General features: G+C 38.5%; 1 protein-coding gene and 1 pseudogene across 3 annotated transcripts in view; one reads left to right on the top strand and one right to left on the bottom strand.

Moving 5' to 3' along the window:
• ARHGAP26 (Rho GTPase activating protein 26) overlaps positions 1 to 17,146 on the top strand; it is a 485,399-nt gene that overhangs the window by 327,625 nt on the left and 140,628 nt on the right. The window lies entirely within an intron of this gene.
• On the bottom strand, positions 7,727 to 7,798 carry LOC136121804 (small nucleolar RNA U3; annotated as a pseudogene).

The raw sequence follows: 17,146 nt of genomic DNA on the forward strand, positions 1-17,146 counted from the left end.
GTCATATATGACCTTTATTATGTTGAGGTACATTCCCTCTATACCCACTTGGTTGAGAGTTTTTATCATAAATGCATGTTGGATTTTGTCAAATACCTTTTCTGGATCTACTGAGATGATCATATGATTTTTGTCCTTCATCTTGTTAATGTCATGTATCACGTTGATTGATTTGTGGTTGTTAAATCATCCTTGCATGCTTGGGTTAAATCCAACTTGGTCATGAAGTATGATGTTTTTAATGTATTGTTGAATTCAGTTTGCTAGTATTTTGTTGAGGATTTTTGCATCTATGTGCATCAGGGAGATTGGCCTGTAATTCTTCGTTTTTGTAATGTTTTTGTTTGGTTTTAGTATCATGGTAATGCTGACCTTGTAGAATGAGTTCAGAAGCATTCCTTTCTCATCAGTTGTTTCGAATAGTTTGAGAAGAATAGATATTAACTCTTATAAATGTTTGGTAGAGTTTACCTGTGAAGCTGTCTGTTTGGTAGAGTTTACCTGTGAAGCTGTCTGGTCCTGGACTTTTGTTTCGTGAATGTTTTTTGATGACTGATTGCTAGTGATTGGTCTGTTGAGATTTTCTGTTTCTTCCTGATTCAGTCTTGGGAGATAGAATGTTTCTAGGAATTTATCCATTTCTTCTAGTTGTCTGATTTGTTGGCATATAGTTGTTTTAGTAAGGTTATTATTCTTTGGTATCAGTTTTAAGTTCTTTTTGATTTCTGATTTTATTTATTTGGTTCTCCCCCTCACCCCCCCATGAGTCTGGCTAACAGTTTGTCATTTAAAAAAAAACTATTCAAAAACCAGCTCTTACTTTTATTGACCTTTTCTGTTGGTTTCTTAGTTTTTATTTCATTTATTTCTGCTTTCATCTTTATTATTTCCTTCCTTCTGATCACTTTGGGTTTTGTTTGTTCTTTTATAGTTCTTTTAGGTGTAAAGTTAGCTTATTTGAGATTTTTCTTGTTTCTTGAGGTAGGCCTGGATCACTGTGAACTTTTCTCTTAGAACTGCTTTTGCTATCCCATAGATTTTGGAAAGTTGTTTCCATTTTCATTTGTCTCCAGAGATTTTTAAATTTTCTCTTTGATTTCTTTGTTGACCTATTGGTTGTCTAGCTGCATGTTGTTTAGTCTCCATGTATTAGTTTTCTTCTTGTAATGGATATCTCGTTTCATACCATTGTGGTTGAAAAGATGCTTGATATGATTTCAGTTTTCTTAAATTTACTGAGACTTGTTCTGTGACCTAACATGTGATGTATCCTGGAGAATATTCCATGTGCACTTGAAAAAAAACATATTTTGCTCTTTTGTAGTGGAATATTCCGTATATATCTGTGAAGTCAATTTGGATTATGTGTCATTCAAAGCCAATGTTTCCTTATCAATTTCCTGTCTAAATGATCTATCCACTGATGTAAATGGAGTATTAAAGTCTTCTACTATTATTGTGTTACTGTCAGCTTCTTCCTCTGTTTCTGTTAATATTTGCTTTTTGTATTTAGGTGCTCCTATGTTGAGTGCATAAATATTTATGAATGTTATATCATCTTCTTGGGTTGACCCCTTTATCTTTATGTAATGCCCTTATCTTTTGTTGTATACTGTCTTTTAAAGTCTGTTTTGTCTGATATGAGTATTGCTACCCTAGCTTTTTCTGTTTGTTTCCATTTGCATGGAATATGTTTTTCTATCCCTTAACTTTCAGTCTGTCTTTAGATCTGAAGTGAGTCTCTTGTAGGCAGCATATAGATGGTTCTTCATTCAGCCACCCTATGTCTTTTGATTGGAGCATTTAGTCCTTTGATTTTTAAAGTGATTATTGATAAGTATATACTTATTGCCAGTTTGTTAATTGTTTTCTGGTTGTTTTTGTAGTTCTTCTGTGTTCATGTCTTTTCTTAGTCTCTTCCCTTGTGGTTTGATCATTTTCTTTTGCATTATATTTAGGTTCTGTTCTCTATTTTTTGTGTAGCTCTTGTAGGTTTTTGGTCCGTAGTCATCATGAAGTTCATATATATCAACCTATATAGATGTAACAGTTTATTTGAAGCTAAGAGTTGCTTAAGTTTGAACACATTCTAAAAGCAGTAAATATTTCCTCCTCCTCCATGTTTTGTTTTTTGTCATATTTTAATTTTGTGTATTCCTCAACTACTTACAGTTGACTTTACTGCTTTTGTCTTTTAACATTCATACTTGCTTTTTAAGTGCCTGATCCACTGCATTTACTATATATTTGCCTTTACCAGTGAGATTCTTTTTCTTTCATTTTTAAAAAATTTCTAGTTATGACCTTTTCTTTGCCACTTAAAGAACACCCTTCAACATTTCTTGTGAAACGAGTTTAGTAGTGGTAAACTCCTTTAGTTTTTGCTTGTCTAGGAAACTCTTTATCTCCCCTCAATTCTGAATCCTTGCTGTGTAGAGTATTCTTGGTTGTAAATTTTCTCCTTTTAGCACTCCCTTCTGGCTTGTAAAGTTTCTGCTGCAAAATCAGCTGATAGCCTTATTTGTGGTGGGGGGGGGTTCCCTTGTATGTGACTAGTTGTTTTTCTTTTGCTGCTTTGAAAAATTCAATTTTTAACTTTTATCATTTAAATTATGATATGTCTTGGTGTGGCTTTTTTGGTTTATCTTCTTTAGGACTCTCTGGACCTGGACCTGGATACCTATTTCTTTCCCCCAGGTTAAGGAAGTTTTAAGCCATTATTTCTTGAAATAAGTTTTCTGATTCTTGCTCTCTCTTTTCTCTTTCTGGGACCCCTATAACGTAAATGTTAGTATACTTGATGTTCTCAACTGATGTGCCTTAAACAATCCTCATTTTTTAAAATTCTTTTTTCTTTCTGTCATTCTGATTGGGAGATTTCCACTATTCTGTCTTCCAGATTGCTGATCTGTTCTTCTGTATCATCTAATCTGCTGATTCATTTCAGTTATTGTATTCTTCAGCTGTGATTTGTTCTATCTTATATTTTCTAATTCTTTCTTGAAGTTCTGTCTTCTTCCATTCTTCTCCTGCATTCAGTGAGCATTTTAATAACCATTACTTTGAACTTTTTATCTGGTAAATTACTTATCTCCATTTAATTAAGTTTTTTTCCTCCTGGGGTTTTATCTTGTTCTTTCATTTGGAACATACCCTTCTGCTTCTAGTTTCTTTTTTTTTCTTTTTTTCTGTGTTTGTTTCTAAGAGTTAGGCAAAACAGCTACCTCTCCCAGTCTTAAAGGCATGGCCTTGTGTAGGAGTGTTTTCTTTGCAGACTGCATGTGCTGGGCGGGTTTGGCAGGCTGGTTGGCACTGGAGTGGGCATGGACTGGGGTGGGATCCCCGGGCACATGGGCCACCCTGGCAGAACAGCTAGACCTGGAGTATGTAAGGTGTTATGATTCTTGACATGAATAGACCTATCAGAAATTATTTTATTCATGGTTAAGTCTGATCTTACTCAGTTGAAATGTAAGGCAAACCTAATGCAAATGTCATAAGGCTTTCTGTTCTTTGTAATGTCTCCCTTATGACATGTGGAGAATCCAGAAATGAATGCTGGATAAACTAACCTACAAAAGACCCAGAATTGTGCCTCATTTTAAAGTAAAACCAAAAGAATATTCCAAAGTGAAGCACTTTCAGTAGCAAAGATTCTAAGCTCTATGTCAGTTCCTATTAAAGGAGGCTGTTCTTGTATCCCTGTGCTCTTTGGCATTTGGCAGCATGTTAAAAACTGTGTTCTCTGGTGTTACTGATAATTAGCAGCTTCTCTGATGAAGCTGGCTTGGACAGAGCTTAGCTGAGATAAACAGGACAGCCCAGTTGGCATCATTCACGCCACCATGTATTAATTTATTGAGCACCTGTGCTAACAAGGCACTAACTTATCCAAGATTGCTGATGATTTATTTCTATTAGGAGGTGATATGAGAAAGCATTGGCCCAACAGGTAAAAGGTACAGATCTTGAGTTTTTACAAACTCATTTTATTCATGATCTTGAGCAAGTATACCAGGGCTCAGGTTTCTCCATCTACAAAATAAAGAGGATTATTTTTGCATTAAAAAAACACACACACAGACATACATACACACAGTGCAGTTAAGGAAAACAGAGTCTAGAAGGATATCCAGCAATATCTTAACTGTTGTTATCTGTAGGTGCTTATGTTTTCTTCTCTTGCCTTCTTTATTTTTGAATTTTTATAAAATGACTGTGTGCTATTTACAAAGTTATAATTATTTTTAATGAATGGAGCAGATTCTTTGATTCTGAGCCTCTTTTAACTTTGAAGACATCTATGATTTTATGCACAAGACTTGGTAAAACAGGACAGGACAGTCAATGCTTGGGCGTTCTGAGACAGAATCCCTTTGGTCTCCTTTTGCTCCCCATCTTTTGTCCACTTCCCTGCTCATTTGCATTTCTACCTGAGAGTGGGCATCAGAGAGAAAAGAGAATATATCTTAGCAATGCTTGAGATAGGGGTAAAAAGCTTTTGTTTTTTTCCCAACTAGTCTTACTAATGACTTTTAACTATACCAATTTTTTTTCTGACTTCCTTAGCCATTAGTGCATTGAACGTGAGCTTTACTGTTATGGTAGAACTGGTTTAAAATAAAAGAACAGCAGCAAAAAAACTGCATTGTTTTTTGTTTCTGTATTGTATCTTTTTGTCCCATTTTTAGGTACTGTGAGGGTCCACTGGCTTTTCATTCAACATAGACCCCTTTCTTCTCTTCTTAGACTCAGTCTATTCCAGCCTATCTGGTATCTTGAGCTTCTTCCTCCTACCTATGTGCCCAGATCTGCTAGAGCTGGGGTTGCAAAACCCTGCTGCTGGTTTTTGTGCGGCCCACAAGCTCAGAACGGTTGTGTACAGTTTTCAATAGTTGCAAATAATCAAAAGAAGAAAAACAGTTCAGGACACATGAAAATTATATGAGATTCAGATTTCAGTGTTCACAAAGTTGTATTGGAACAGAGGCACATTTCTTTATTTATGTATTATCTCTGGCATCCTACAAGTTACACTGGCTGGTTGAGAAGTTGCAAGAGAAACCATATGGCCCTCAAAGCCCGAAATATTTACTGTCTGGTTCTTTAGAGAAGAGGTCTGCCAACTCTGTGCTGGAGCCTCCTTTTTCATTGGATGTCTTCAAGTCTAAGACCTGTTCAGACGTGCTAACTCATTCAAGAGCTATTTGTTGAGTGCCTACAGCTTGCGAGGCACTATGCTAGACACTGTAGCAAAGAGAGCATGAGGCCTTCCCTGTTAGGAGGCACTCACAACCTAGAGAGGAGCATGGATATGACCACAGGTAAACTACAGCACAGATCTGTGTGCTAGTGCCAGGTGTGAGGTAAGGGCTATGGGAACACTGAGGGGGTGCCCTAACTCTGCTTGGGAAAGCAGGAAGAGAGGAGGTCATCAGTAGATAATGGATAACACAGTCTTGATAGCTTAAAGCTGTGTTATTCTACACTGGTGACTTTTATTTAGTGTTTTTTTTTAATTTTTATTTTATATTGGAGGATAGTTGATTAACAATGTTATGTTAGTTTCAGGTGTACACAGTGATTCAGTTATACACATACATGTATCTTATTGTGGCGGCGGGGGGCGGGGGGCTGCTCCAGGTCTTAGTTGCAGCACGTGGGATTTTTTTTTTTTTTTTTTTTTTTTTTAGTTGTAGCATGTGGGATCTTTTAGTTTTGGCATGTAGGATCTAGTTCCCTGACCAGGGATCAAACCTGGGCCCCCTGCATTGGGAGTGAGGAGTCTTAGCCACTGGACCACCAGGGAAGTCCCACATGTATGTATTCTTTTTCAAATTCTTCAGTGAAAACACTCGAATTGTTCCACTAAAGTTAATTGTTACCTAGAACAAGAGTTTTCATAATTTTAACGAGTGTGCCTTTAACATTTCAATTGTACATTGTACAATGTAATTATTGTCCTGTTACAGGATCAACATTTTATAGAGCTATGTAAATAAACATTGTATAGAATGACTTTAGGTTATCATCATCAAAATATAAAATTTTCTTTTAAGAGCCACTATTAGCTATCTACTTATGGGAAAAAGGGAATAGACTTTTACATTAAAATTGCAGTTTTCATTTACTTTAAGTTTATTTTTAAATGTTTCTCAGTACTAAAAGGCTTTACGGTACTAAGGATATATATTTTTTTCTTAATGAAAAGGAGATTACTGGGCTCCATTCATGATTTCCTGATTCATAATGTTGGGGGCTGGGGTAGGGAGGTTACAGACTTCTATTTTTAATAAACTCCCAAGTGACTTCCATCTACACTAAAGTCTGGGAACTACTACTAAGGATAGTATTGATTAAAGATGCATTTATAAAAGTTATTTTTTTTTATTTTTTATTTTTTTTGCGGTACACGGGCCTCTCACTGTTGTGGCCTCTCCCGTTGCGGAGCAACAGGCTCCGGACGTGCAGACTCAGTGGCCATGGCTCACGGGCCCAGCCGCTCCGCGGCATGTGGGATCTTCCAGGACTGGGACATGAACCCACATCCCCTGCATCGGCAGGCGGACTCTCAACCACTGCGCCACCAGGGAAGCCCTATAAAAGTTATTTTTAACTTCATTTTTAAAAAGTCTTTTCTCTTTCCTATCACCTTCTATCAGCCTTTGACATACACAGAGCTTTTTCAGGTTCCCTAAGACAAGTGAAGGAATCCTTCTGATTTCCTGAAGCATGCCCTCTGTCCCTCTTCTCTTCCTTTTTTTTTTTGGGGGGGGGGGAAAAATAGAGCAAAATGTATATATTTGGAATAATTTTTCATGTGTATATTTAGACATGTATATGTATTGATGTGACGGTTAACATTTTTCTTGTTTGTTCTCTCTCATGTTGACACTGAAATCCTCTTTGGGGTCCTCCCCAGTTTCGTTCCCTTTGCCCTCCAGTGGAAAGTTAACATGAATTTTAATGTGTATCCTTTTGAACTCTGTTTTCATACTTAAAATTGATTTTTTGTGTCCACATATAACCATCTGGTATGTGTATGTATCATACTGTCCGTAAATGGTATCAGAGGGTACTCTCATTTTTCATGTGTTTTTCACTCAGTTTTATCTTTTTGAGATAAATGCTAGTTCAGTCCTGTAAATGCTCTGTAAGAATGACACATTTATTTATCCCTTTCCCCTATTGATAGACACTTAGAATTGTTTCTCATTTTTCACCATTGTAAGCAGTGCTGCAGTGAACATCTTTGCAGACATCCTTTTGCACATGTGTGAGTTTTAACATGATGTATACCTAGCACTGGAAGTGAAGGCATATATGCAGCTTTGCTTTTTTTAGATATTGCCAAATCATTCTCCACAGTGACTGAATCGGTTTATCTGCCTGACATAGTTTTCATTTGGAGCAGTAAGTTCATATAGATACAGAATACTGCATGTGGCATGTCTTGTGTCCCAGGCAGTGCTCTCAGTTCTTTGAATGCATTCAGTGTGTGGGAGCCAGTATGTTACTATCTAACCTGAACTGTTAAAGATTTAAGCAGAAGTTAGGTAGGCTATGGAGGTTGGAGTGGAGGTGGTGCAATGGAGGCCTAGAGTATCAGGGAGGAGAAAAGAACCAAAGGGGCGAATCTCTTCATAGGCTTTTGGACCAGCTGATGTTGAACCACCCAGAGATCTGACATAGAGATACCCCAGCACCTGCCCTTCTCATTGTCCTCCCTGCAGCCTTGGCAGGTCCTGTTTATTCTACAATAACAAACTATAGAAATGATCCCTGGAAGTATAGTCTTAGGTCCTGTTTATTCTAAAATGTGAAGGTTTTTAACATGTGCCACAGCCTCCATAAAATAGCCCTAGCACCCCTGAGACCAAGAAGCTACAAGTCATAAAGTCCTCACTGCAGGTGAGTGGGCTCCAGGGGTTCCTGGCTTAAACAGGTCTCCATGGCTGTGGGGAGCCATCTCTTCTGCTTGCAAAGATGATAAGGCCCTGCCAACTTCTTTGTGGAAGTCTCTTTTGAGGATGAGTGCAAAATTTCTAACTGGTATGAGGAATTTGTAACAGCAAACTGTGCAGACTTTGGGTCTGTTTAGCCATCTGGACCGCCCAGAGGGGTCTAAGGCCAGGACCACTCATTGCTCTGTGGCTTCTCAGTGATGGGAGAGGAGCTCTAGCTGTTGGTCCTTGGCTCTCATCTTCTGGGGTACAGGCTGAGAATATCTCTTTCCCCAACCCTGGTTGCCAGGAACATCCTTAGGCCCCTGATTACCAGCCTCTAAAGGCCAATTAGTGTCTGCCTGCCTTGTTTGTTCTACCACCATTAAAGTGAACCAACACATAACTACTCTGTTTCCTACTTCCTTTGAATGAACAGGAAGTGGAAGGAAGGAAGCAAGGAAGTTGATGAAGAGAGAAAGAAAAGTCTTAACAAAGACTTGGTTCCTACATTAACCAGCCAATAACGTTATGGTGACTCAATAAAAAATGTTGGCCAGTAGGTAAAGTAAGCCAGGACACCAAGATGATGTATCTAGCAGGGTTGGGACTAGGGTGAGGGAAGAGAGACACCTGGGATGTACAATTTAAGGAGACGATGACCCTTAACAATCCTGAGAGGGAGAGCCTCTTTAAATTTAAGTAAGTGCTAAAGATGATCCATTTTTTTAAGTAAAAATATATGTGAATGAGTTTGTGTGTATAAGGAAAAGGGCCTCGAACATGTACCAAATTGTTAGTAACAGTGACCAGATTTCATGGTGGTGACAATGGGGGAGATTATATTTCTCAAAAATGCGGCAAAATTATGGATGATTAGTATTACTTTTATTTCACCTTTTTTATTTTTCAAATAACAAAGGTTAGAAGGAAAAAAATGAAAATATTTTAAAATAAAGTTTTAATCTTAACCTTTTAAAAGAAATAAATAAGGAAGTGCTAAGGAGATGCTCCCTCTCAGGCTGGTTGTAGGTCATCGCCTCCTAAAATTGTGCACCCCACCTGTCTCTCTTGCCTCACTTAGTCCTGGCCCTGGCTGGGTTTAAATTCCCATTTTGGGTGTTTTGTCAGCATCCAGACCTGAGTCCTGCCTCTCATTTCCCTCATCTATGGGCCATGATTAACAAGGCTAAAGAATAGACATTGGTTCAGTGTGTCATTAGTTTGCCATTTCAGATTACATCTGAAATTTTATAGCAGTCAACGGGAAAGGGGGGTTTCAGATACAGAATTTCAGTTTAGAGAGAACTTTTCAGGAATGTGTATGTTGCAGCTTAGCGTGGATAATTGAAAATTGTGCCCCCCCCAACCCCTCTATTAACATCAGTAGTTGAAAGCTGGCTCTGGGTACCACTGTGGCGAAATAGGAACAAGTGGGTTTGATTTGCTTAGGAACTAGAAAACCACCTTAGAGACTTCTGCAACATCAGAGTTCTTTGGGCTTCTTAAGTACTTTGTCCATGGCTGGCTGGTGAAACAGGTGGTTGTGGTGGAGCCATTTAAGGGAATCAGTGGTAATAGAATAAATGAAATTTACATGACATTTTTGTTTCAAGGAACCAGTCCTCCCCTCACGCACATTATCTCCTCACCATGCTCTGCAAATCTGGACCCCAAAGGCAATTTCCAGCTGAAGTGGGCAAGAATAACATTGGTCATGGAAAAGGTCCTGGGATTACCAAATTATCACAGTCTTAACTTTTCCTTTGGTTTTCATAACCAGTCCTGCAGAAGACCTTTCCCTCCTTAAGCTTATGTTCTGTTGGGAGTACTGAGAAGCTTAGCCACATCTGAGTGCCAAGTCAACTTGGCAGGGGTAAAGGTGTGGGAGGGCACAAGGATTTATATAGTTGACAACAAAACAAGTTAGGTGGGGTGAGCCTGTAAAATTAAAAAAAAATTATCCTGACACTCTGAAGTAAGCACCTTCTCCTTTGGGGACTGCTAGAGCAGAAACCCACCTCCCACCTTCTCTTTTCCCCTCTCTCTTTCCACCCTGCATGCCTGTAAGCACCTCCACTTGCTGCCCTTCACTTAGCCTTTGTTCTTCGGTCTTTGCACTTAGCCTGAGAGTAAGGCATATGGGGAGATCACCCAGGAAGCTCTGTTTGCCATTTCAGAGTTAACTGTGCTGTGCAGCTAATTTGATTATCACATTTAACTGAAAACACCTGCAGGGGCTGTCAGAGTACAGCCAGCCTGGTAGTGTGGGCCCCATACAAACCCTTCTCACTGTCAGACTGAATTAAATGAACGTTTTTTAATCATATATGGCTTGGTTGGGCCTTGGAGCAACTCCTTGCATCGTTTTGGTGGCTCCTTGGGGTCAAGCTAGGATGCCCAGATAGCCTGTCTTACTTTTGGACTCATGTCCTTATAGCCTTATCAAGGTAGTGTTTGTGGGAACTGACCCAGTGGTGCAACCTGTCTGGGGAAAATAAGCTTGTTTGATGCAGCCTTTGCAGGGCCTGGGCAGGATCTAGAGATAGGGGGTAAGATGCGGAATTCTCTTGATGCCCCAAACCTAGGCTCTTATTGCCTCATGCTGTCTTCTCCCATTTTGAATGACCAAGCCAGCTGTCACTCAGCTTCAGGACATCTGGATGGGAAAGTTCTAATGTGAAGCCCCAGGATTGAGACCTAGCTCTATATAACAGGGCATTTTGAACTACTTCATCATGAGTTCAGATGGCCATTCCAGTAAGGGAGTGCCTGTTAGGTGCACCTACTCACTATTATGTCCTGTGAACACAGCAGTGAGTTTTTTTTTTTTAATATGGTATAAAAATACAGACTAAATCTATTATAAAGATAATTTTAGAAAGTGTTAAGTGCTCTCAGGGAAGGGGATGCAGTTAGAATGATGGGAGTAGGCAAGGAACTGTTAGATCAGATGGTCAGAGTATGACATTTAAGTCACTACCTGAATGAAGTGGGAGAGCAAACCCATGTGAAGAATTAGAGGGAGATTTTTCAAGGCAGAGGGAACGGTAAGTGCAAACTCCCTGAGAAAGGGACCTGCTTGACCTGGAAACATAAGTGGCTTGTTCAAGGAATAATGTCAGTGAGTCACAAGATGAATTTGGACAGCTAAGCAGGGGCCAGACCAGGTAGGGTTTGGGGAGCCATGGGAAGAAGTTTGAATTCCGTTCCATTAGGAAGTCACTGGACGGTTTTCAGGAGTGAGTGACGTGATCTGTTTTTTTTTTTTTTTTTTTTACATCTTTATTGGAGTATAATTGCTTTACAGTGGTGTGTTAGTTTCTGCTTTTCAACAAAGTGAATCAATTATACATATACATATGTTCCCATATCTCTTCCCTCTTGCGTCTCCCACCCTCCCTATCCCACCCCTCTAGGTGGTCACAAAGCACGGAGCTGATCTCCCTGTGCTATGCAGCTGCTTCCCACTAGCTATCTATTTTACGGTTGGTACTGTATATATGTCCATGCCGCTCTCTTGCTTTGTCACAGCTTTCCCGTCCCTCTACCCATATCCTCAAGTCCATTCTCTAGTAGGTCTGTGTCTTTATTCCTGTCTTACCCCTAGGTTCTTCATGACATTTTTTTTTCCTTAAATTCCATATATATGTGTTAGCATACGGTATTTGTCTTTCTTTTTCTGGCTTACTTCACTGTATGACAGACTCTAGGTCCATCCACCTCATTACAAATAGCGCAATTTCGTTTCTTTTTATGGCTGAGTAATATTCCATTGTATATATGTGCCACATCTTCTTTATCCATTCATGCAATGATGGCCACTTAGGTTGCTTCCATCTCCTGGCTATTGAAAATAGAGCTGCAATGAACATTTTGGTACATGACTCTTTGAATTATGGTTTTCTCAGGGTATATGCCCAGTAGTGGGATTGCTGGGTCATATGGTATTTCTATTTGTAGTTTTTTAAGGAACCTCCGTACTGTTCTCCATAGTGGCTGTACCAATTCACATTCCCACTAGCAGTGCATGAGGGTTCCCTTTTCACCCATCCTCTCCAGCATTTATTGTTTGTAGATTTTTTGATGATGGCCATTCTGACCGGTGTGAGATGATATCTCATTCTAGTTTTGATTTGCATTTCTCTAATGATGAATGATGTTGAGCATTCTTGCATGTGTTTGTTGGCAGTCTGTATACCTTCTTTGGAGAAATGTCTATTTAGGTCTTCTGCCCATTTTTGGATTGGGTTGTTTCTTTTTTTGTTACTGAGTTGCATGAGCTGCTTATAAATTTTGGAGATTAATCCTTTGTCAGTTGCTTCATTTGCAAATATTTTCTCCCATTCTGAGGGTTGTCTTCTGGTCTTGTTTATGGTTTCCTTTGCTGGGCAAAAGCTTTGAAGTTTCATTAGGTCCCATTTGTTTATTTTTGTATTTATTTCCATTTCTCTAGGAGGTGGGTCAAAAAGGATCTTGCTGTGATTTATGTCATAGAGTGTTCTTCCTATGTTTTCCTCTAAGAGTTTGATAGTGTCTGGCCTTACATTTAGGTCTTTAATCCATTTGGAGCTTATTTTTGTGTATGGTGTTAGGGAGTGATCTAATCTCATACTTTTACATGTACCTGTCCAGTTTTCCCAGCACCACTTATTGAAGAGGCTGTCCTTTCTCCACTGTACATTCCTGCCTCCTTTATCAAAGATAAGGTGACCATATGTGCGTGGGTTTATCTCTGTGATTTCTATCCTGTTCCATTGACATATATTTCTGTTTTTGTGCCAGTACCATACTGTCTTGATTACTGTAACTTTGTAGTATAGTCTGAGGTCAAGGAGCCTGATTCCTCCAGCTCCATTTTTTGTTCTTAAGATTGCTTTGGCTATTCGGGGTCTTTTGTGTTTCCATACAAATTGTGAATTTTGTTTTAGTTCTGTGAAAAATGCCAGTGGTTGTTTGATAGGGATTGCATTGAATCTGTAGATTGCTTTGGGTAGTAGAGTCATTTTCACAATGTTGATTCTTCCAATCCAAGAACATGGTATATCTCTCCGTCTATTTGTATCATCTTTAATTTCTTTCATCAGTGTCTTATAATTTTCTGCATACAGGTCTTTTGTCTCCTTAGGTAGGTTTATTCCTAGATACTTTATTCTTTTTGTTGCAAAGGTAAATGGGAGTGTTTTCTTGATTTCACTTTCAGATTTTTCATCATTAGTGTATAGCAATGCCAGAGATTTCTGTGCATTAATTTTGTATCCTGCTACTTTACCAAATTCATTGATTAGCTCTAGTAGTTTTCTGGTAACATCTTTAAGATTCTCCATGTATAGTATCATGTCATCTGCAAACCGTGACAGCTTTACTTCTTCTTTTCCGATTTGGATTCCTTCTATTTCCTTTTCTTCTCTGATTGCTGTGGCTAAAACTTCCAAAACTATGTTAAATAAGAGTGGTGAGAGTGGGCAACCTTGTTTTGTTCCTGATCTTAGTGGAAATGGTTTCAGTGTTTCACCATTGTGGATGATGTTGGCTGTGGGTTTGTCATATATAGCCTTTATTATGTTGAGGAAAGTTCCCTCTATGCCTACTTTATGCAGGGTTTTTTATCATAAATGGGTGTTGACTTCTGCTGAAAGCTTTCTCTGCATCTATTGAGATGATCATATGGTTTTTCTCCTTCAGTTTGTTAATATGGTGTATCACGTTGATTGATTTGCATATACTGAATAATTCTTGCATTCCTGGAATAAACACCACTTAATAATAGTGTATGATCCTTTTAATGTGCTGTTGGATTCTGTTTGCTAGTGTTGTGTTGAGGATTTTTGCATCTATGTTCATCAGTGATATTGGCCTGTAGTGTTATTTCTTTGTGACATCCTTCTCTGGTTTTGGTATCACGGTGATGGTAGCGTCGTAGAATGAGTTTGGAAGTGTTCCTACCTCTGCTATGTTTTGGAAGAGTTTGAGAAGGATAGGTGTTAGCTCTTCTCTAAATGTTTGACAGAATTCGCCTGTGAAGCCACCTGGTCCTGGGCTTTTGTTTGTTGGAAGATTTTTAATCACAGTTTTCAATATCAGTGCTTGTGATTGGTCTGTTCATATTTTCTATTTCTTCCTGATTCAGTCTTGGCAGGTTGTGCATTTCTAAGAATTTGTCCATTTCTTCCAGGTTGTCCATTTTATTGGCATAGAGTTGCCTGTAGTAATCTCTCATGATCCTTTGTATTTCTGCAGTGTCAGTTGTTACTTCTGCTTTTTCATTTCTAGTTCTATTGATTTGAATCTTCTCCCTTTTTTTCTTGATGAGTCTGGCTAATGGTTTATCAATTTTGTTTATCTTCTCAAAGAACCAGCTTTTAGTTTTATTGATCTTTGCTATCATGCCTTCATTTCTTTTTCATTTATTTCTGATCTTTATGATTTCTTTCCTTCTGCTAACTTGGGGTTTTTTTTGTTCTTCTTTCTCTAATTGCTTTAGGTTCAAGGTTAGTTTGTTTATTCGAGATGTTTCCTGTTTCTTAAGGTAGGATTTTATTGCTATAAACTTCCCTCTTAGAACCGCTTTTGCTGCATCCCATAGGTTTTGGGTTGTCGTGTCTCCATTGTCATTTGTTTCTAGGTATTTTTTTATTTCCTCTGTGATTTCTTCAGTGATCACTTCGTTATTAAGTAGTGTATTGTTTAGCCTCCATGTGTTTGTGTTTTTTACAGATCTTTTCCTGTAATTGATATCTAGTCTCATAGCGTTGTGATCGGAAAAGATACTTGATACAATTTCCATTTTCTTAAATTTACCAAGGCTTGATTTGTGACCCAAGATATGATCTATCCTGGAGAACGTTCCATGAGCATTTGAGAAAAATGTGTATTCTGTTGTTTTTGGATGGAATGTCCTATAAATATCAATTAAGTCTATCTTGTTTAATGTATCATTTAAAACTTGTGTTTCCTTATTTATTTTCATTTTGGATGATCTATCCATTGGTGAAAGTGAGGTGTTAAAGTCCCCTATTATGAATGTGTTACTGTTGATTTCCCCTTTTATGGCTGTTAGTATTTGCTTTATGTATTGAGGTGCTCCTATGTTGGGTACATAAATATTTACAATTATTATGTCATCTTCTTGGATTGATCCCTTAATCATTATGTAGTGTCCTTCTCTGTCTCTTGTAATAGTCTTTATTTTAAAGTCTATTTTGTCTGATATGAGAATTGCTACTCTAGCTTTCTTTTAATTTCCATTTGTATAGAATATCTTTTTCCATCCCCTTACTTCCAGTCTGTATGTGTCTCTAGGTCTGAAGTGGGTCTCTTGTAGACAGCATATATATGGGTCTTGTTTTTGTATCCATTCAGCCAATCTGTGTCTTTTGGTGGGAGCATTTAGTCCATTTACATTTAAGGTAATTATTGATATGTATGTTCCTACTCCCATTTTCTTAATTGTTTTGGGTTCGGTATTGTAGGTCTTTTTCTTCCCTTGTGTTTCTTGCCTAGAGAAGTTTCTTTAACATTTGTTGTAAAGCTGGTTTGGTGGTGCTGAACTCTCTCAGCTTTTGCTTGTCTGTAAAGGTTTTAATTTCTCCATCAAATCTGAATGAGATCCTTGCTGGGTAGAGTAGTCTTGGTTGCAGGTTTTTCTCCTTCATCACTTTAAATATGTCCTGCCACTCCCTTCTGGCTTGCAGAGTTTCTGCTGAAAGATCAGCTGTTAACCTTATGGGGATTCCCTTGTGTGTTTTCTGTTGTTTTTCCCTTGCTGCTTTTAATATTTTTTCTTTGTATTTAATTTTTGACAGTTTGATTAATATGTGTCTTGGCATATTTCTCCTTGTATTTATCCTGTATGGGACTCTGTGTGCTTCCTGGACTTGATTAACTATTTCCTTTCCCATATTAGGGAAGTTTTCAACTATAATCTCTTCAAATATTTTCTCAGTCCCTTTCTTTTTCTCTTCTTCTTCTGGAACCCCTGTAATTCGAATGTTGGTGCGTTTAATGTTGTCCCAGAGGTCTCTGATACTGCCCTCAGTTCTTTTCATTCTTTTCTCTTTATTCTGCTCTGCAGTAGTTAATTCCACTATTTTATCTTCCAGGTCACTTATCCATTCTTCTGCTTCAGTTATTCTGCTATTGATCCCATGTAGAGTTTTTTTAATTTCATTTATTGTGTTATTCATCATTGCTTGTTTCATCTTTAATTCTTCTAGGTCCTTGTTAAATGTTTCTTGCATTTTGTCTATTCTATTTCTAAGATTTAGCATCATCTTTGCTATCATTATTCTGAATTCTTTTTCAGGTAGACTGCCTATTTCCTCTTTACTTGTTAGGTCTGGTGTGTTTTTATCTTGCTCCTTCATCTGCTGTGTGTTTTTCTGTCTTCCCATTTTGCTTATCTTACTGTGTTTGGGGTCTCCTTTTTGCAGGCTGCAGGTTCGTAGTTCCCGTTGTTTTTGGTGTCTGTCCCCAGTGGCTAAAGTTGGTTCAGTGCGTTGTGTAGGCTTCCTGGTGGAGGGGACTAGTGCCTGTGTTCTGATGGATGAGGCTGGATCTTGTCTTCTGGTGGGCATGTCCACGTCTGGTGGTGTGATTTGGGGTGTCTGTGCCCTTATTATGATTTTATGCAGCCTCTCTGCTAATGGGTGGGGTTGTGTTCCTGTCTTGCTAGTTGTTTGGCATAGGGTGTCCAGCACTGTTGCTTTCTGGTCGTTGAGTGAAGCTGGTTGCCAGTGTTGAGATGGAGATCTGTGGGAGATTTTCACTGTTTGATATTATGTGCAGCTAGGAGGTCTCTTGTGGACCAGTGTCCTGAAGTTGGCTCTCCCACCGCAGAGGCACAGCACTGACTCCTGGCTGCAGCACCAAGAGCCTTTCATCCACACGGCGCAGAATAAAAGGGACAAAAAGTAGAAAGAAAGGAAGGAAGGAAGGAAAGAAGGAAGGAAGGAAAGAAAGAAGGGAGGGAGGGAGGGAGGAAGGGAGGAAGGAAAGAAAGAATATAAAATAAAATAAAGTAAGATAAAATAACATTATTAAAATAAAATATAATTAAGAAAATAAAATTTTTTTAAGAAAACAAGAAAAACCAAAAAACGGACAGATAGAACCCTAGGACAAATGGTGGAAACAAAGCTATACAGACAAAATCTCACACAGAAGCATACACATACACACTCACAAAAAGAGGAAAAGGGGAA

This window comes from Phocoena phocoena, chromosome 3 (assembly GCF_963924675.1).
Source record: "Phocoena phocoena chromosome 3, mPhoPho1.1, whole genome shotgun sequence".
NCBI lineage: Eukaryota > Metazoa > Chordata > Mammalia > Artiodactyla > Phocoenidae > Phocoena > Phocoena phocoena.